This window comes from Chenopodium quinoa, unplaced genomic scaffold (genome assembly GCF_001683475.1).
Source record: "Chenopodium quinoa cultivar QQ74 unplaced genomic scaffold, ASM168347v1, whole genome shotgun sequence".
NCBI lineage: Eukaryota > Viridiplantae > Streptophyta > Magnoliopsida > Caryophyllales > Amaranthaceae > Chenopodium > Chenopodium quinoa.
In genome coordinates this window covers 6,723,143-6,727,143 of record NW_018744301.1, presented here as the reverse complement: position 1 = coordinate 6,727,143, position 4,001 = coordinate 6,723,143, and the positions used below count along the sequence as shown (strand labels likewise).

Below are 4,001 nucleotides of genomic sequence, written 5' to 3'. Positions count from 1 at the left end.
AAAACCGGCCACCAAGGCCCAATCCAGTCTAGAGGCCCGATCAGCCCTAGGTTTACCTTAAACCTAGAGAGTTGCACGCTTCTCAAGGCTATAAATACTTAATTAATCCTCATTAATCACGGAATCGAATAATCAAGAGATCAAGCAGAGAAGAACAGAGTTATTAACAACCGGCTAATCTCGCTAACGACGCAGATTACCAACACTAAGCACTCTCACCTAGAGAGACCTCATTACTTTAATTTCTGTATTGATTACTCCTTAATCAGGTACTAACTTGACCGTTGGAGGCGGAGCTCTCAGGAGTCTCCGTTATTTTGCAGGTACAGGCGTCCGGTTCCAGTCTCGGAATTGTAACTCTCCCGCAGGACATCAGAAAACCCCGAAACATTGTGCATTAATATTCAACCAGCATAGATAAACAGGTTTAGGGTTAACCTATTGATTGCATGTTAGTCAGAAAGCGCACATGAATACGAGAAGAATAAAGTAGAGGCCTATTATTAGGGCAGGTTCTTTCACTTTTAGATTTGATTTGTACCTTCATCCCCGAACTTCCAGTCATGGTTCCAGACCTATTGGAGTTAACGATCTCTTATATCGTTAAGGGGTGTAACCTTCACCCTGTGAATGGTTTACAAGTTCCTAAAACTTGTTGGCGACTCTTTTGCTCTAACTTTCTTCCTTTTGGACGCCACCATGATTTAGTGTATGATCACAATGGGATTCAAGTTTGGGGTAATGCTTGAAATATTCCTTACAAGGACTCGCTGGCTATCCAAACGTACGCAATCAAAATTCTCAAGGTACCTAATAGTCATGTAGGTGTCTGGTCCACATTAAGTGAGACTGTGAGGTCCACTCTCAACAAACCCGACCTTCTTAACAGCTTTCCTAGTAATTAGGCCTCCTAGACGGATTGGGGTAGTGGCATGGTTACTAGCCGAGGCATGTCTACTAAGATGAAAGACGATGTATCTAGCAATGTTCAGTTTACCGTACCCAAACACATAATGTCCAATTACAACTAGTTCATTAGTTTGGGCGTTATGCGGCTCATTCCTACCTAGAAAATAAACACATGCAAATCTTTGCCAGATTTTAGGTACAGGGTGATGGATAGATTTGGCACTAGAATGTTTGGCGTTAGGTACTGGTAAACCAGTCAAAACATGATAGATATATTCCATTTAATATTTTTCATGGCATTGGATAGGTAATTCAGAATTCAAATAAAAAAATTTACAAAAATCAACAAAGGTTAAAATAATATTCCTATTATTTAACCTAAACATCAATTTCGGCCCATTTTTATTGTTCACAACAGACAAAGAGGAAAGAAATTCACACGTTAATTCACAATAAGTAGGATAGTGCATATCAACAAATATCCTCATTCCAATATCGTTCAAGAAACGTTTAACATAATCATATAAACCATAAGATTCAATAGTAGGGCGGTGTAACCACCGTGAAGGGATTACCTCTCGCCCGTAGAGTTGCTCAAGCCGTTCTTTTTGCTCCCGGGTTGCAATTCAGATGGTTGGCCATTGCGAAAGTTGCAATTCCAGATCATATTGTTTACTTGAACTAGAACTCCTCCCAAGAATCGTCCTTGACCTCTTTGATGCCATGTTTGAAAAATGGGTAAGTTTTTTTAATTGGAATTTAGAAAATTTTGGTATAGAAATGTAGAGGATGAAGAGAGGGTTGGAAATATGGAAGAACTCTCGTCTGTGGAGCTGTATCAACTACACTGGTGAGCATGATCTTACAGAAAATGGCCAATAACTATGTTAACATTTCGTTTTCCTTTTTTTGACATGGTTCGCGAAATTTTTGATGATCGGCTTTCCATATGTTGCAGTCTATTTAGGTGAGTTATTATATTAGTGTGTTATCATTGACTACTTCATTTTAGATTATTGGATGAAGTTGTGAAAATTGGCAGAGCATGTTAATAAGATAAGCAAACTTATAGAAAATTTGTGCAAGTGGGTATGATAAAGAAGAAAAGACAGCTAGGTCTTTTTTTATCAGTTCGGATTAGTTCCGATCAATTCCGATCAGTTCTGAAATTTCAGTTTCGATCTGTTCTGAAATTTCAGTTCCGATCAGTTTTGATCTATTATGAAATTTTATTTCTGATCAGTTTTGATCAGTTCTGATCAGTTCTGGAATTTCATTTTTGATCAGTTCTGATCAGTTCTGAAATTTCAGTTTTGAAATTTCAGTTTCGATCAGTTCTGATCACTTCTGAAATTTCAGTTCTGATCAGTTCATTTCAGGCCTTTTCTGTTTATTGCTAATTTCCTGAGTTGTTTAATGGGCTTGGCTAAATTTGACCTATATAATGGTTTATATGCACCATCTACCTCTTGCTTCTACTTATCACATAGTAGAAAGCTTAAGATAGGGGAAGTGTTACCAAAGTCAATTTCCTTGATGCCTTGCATGTGTGTTACCCTTTTTCTTGATGAAGAGGATTTTTGGTGGACTGAGTGGTTCAACTTCTTGTTCAGAAATATATGTTAATTAAGGCTGTATTTAGGAGTTTTAGAATCACCTTTTTTTTCCCTTTATATTTAATTTTCCCACTGCTGATTTGGTATGTATCTAGTGGGTAAAATGAATGAATGCTTGATCATTTGAGTAATATGTTGATATAAACTGTACATTTACATATACTCATGTTATTCATCTTTGAAAGTGGTATTTGGACACATGGTAATTATATTTAAGCAATTAGATTACGTTAGTTATAATTTACAAATTGTCAAAGATTGATAGACTCTTCAATGTTAATATGAGATTGAAGTTGGTTATAATTTAGTCTTGCTTTTACGAAGTTCTGTTGATTGGGCAAGTAAGGTGTCCGTTACAAATAAATACTTATTTCGTAACTGGCACCTTTCTGTCCCTTAGGAAATTTTAAAGCCTTTTTGGCTCTATACGCTCTCAAAAGTGAGTAAATGGTTACTTTTCATTGATTTTAATTCATAGAAACCAAAATATAAGTTAATTAAGGATGTTATGTGTTTTATTGTGTTAATTTGGAACAATACATGATAGATGGGTAAGATAGAAGTCCCTTAGGCAATTATGAAGCATTTTTGGCTCTATACGCTCCCAAAGTGAGTACATGTTCACGTTTCATTTTTTTCAATTCATAGAAATCAATATATAAGTTAATTAAGGATGTTATGTGTTTTATTGTGTTAATTTGGACCAATACATGAAAGATGAGAAAGATAGAAGTCTGATAGGCAATTTTGAAGCCTGTTGGGCTCTATACGCTCCCAAAAGTAAGTAAATGTTCACTTTTCATTGATTTCAATTCATAGAAATAAAAATGTAAGTTAATTAAGGTTGTTATGTGTTTTATTTCTATATTTTGAGTTTTATTTCTTTAATTTGGACCATCACATTTATTCTAATAATTGTTTTTATTATGGATTGTTTTTATTTTGTAACCTTATTCATATGTTTTTTTTTCAATAGGATTTTTGTCAAAGGACAGCACCGTATGATGTTGACGAGTTGAATGTGGTTCGAGAACTGTGGGCGCAATACTTTAGAAGTAAATATTTATTGAATGCATAACTATTAGCTTAGGTAGAACAAAGTAATATTATTAGTGTTGTTGTATGTGTTGGATAAATTTATACAAGTTTTTATTTGTAATGTATTACTACTTCAATTTTTATAATACGTTGTATTAATTTTTATGAAAGATTGTTCGGTATAATTGTTTATTTACAGGAACAGGTTTATTATAACAGGTTTTAATTAATATAAATTAATTATATATAAATACATGCTGCCAAAATTTAATAAAAAAAATTTTATTTAATGATTATTTGTAACGGGCAGGAGAGTTGTCAGTTACAAATAACCACTTATTCGTTACGGTCATTTTTGTTGCCCGTTACAAATAAGTATTTAATTGTATACTATAAAACTTTATTCGTAACGGACATTACAAATGTCAGTTACGAATA

The 4,001-nt window shown here is 34.2% G+C and overlaps 1 long non-coding RNA gene across 2 annotated transcripts; it reads left to right on the top strand.

Moving 5' to 3' along the window:
• The first annotated feature begins 704 nt into the window (after nt 1-704).
• On the top strand, nt 705-3,688 carry LOC110695551. 2 transcript variants are annotated; one of them, XR_002506112.1, is made up of 2 exons: nt 705-1,876; nt 3,502-3,688. It is a non-coding gene; the product is annotated as an uncharacterized LOC110695551 (long non-coding RNA). The 2 variants fall into 2 exon arrangements; XR_002506113.1 differs by having other exon boundaries at nt 1,724-1,759.
• Nucleotides 3,689-4,001: the final 313 nt, after the last annotated feature.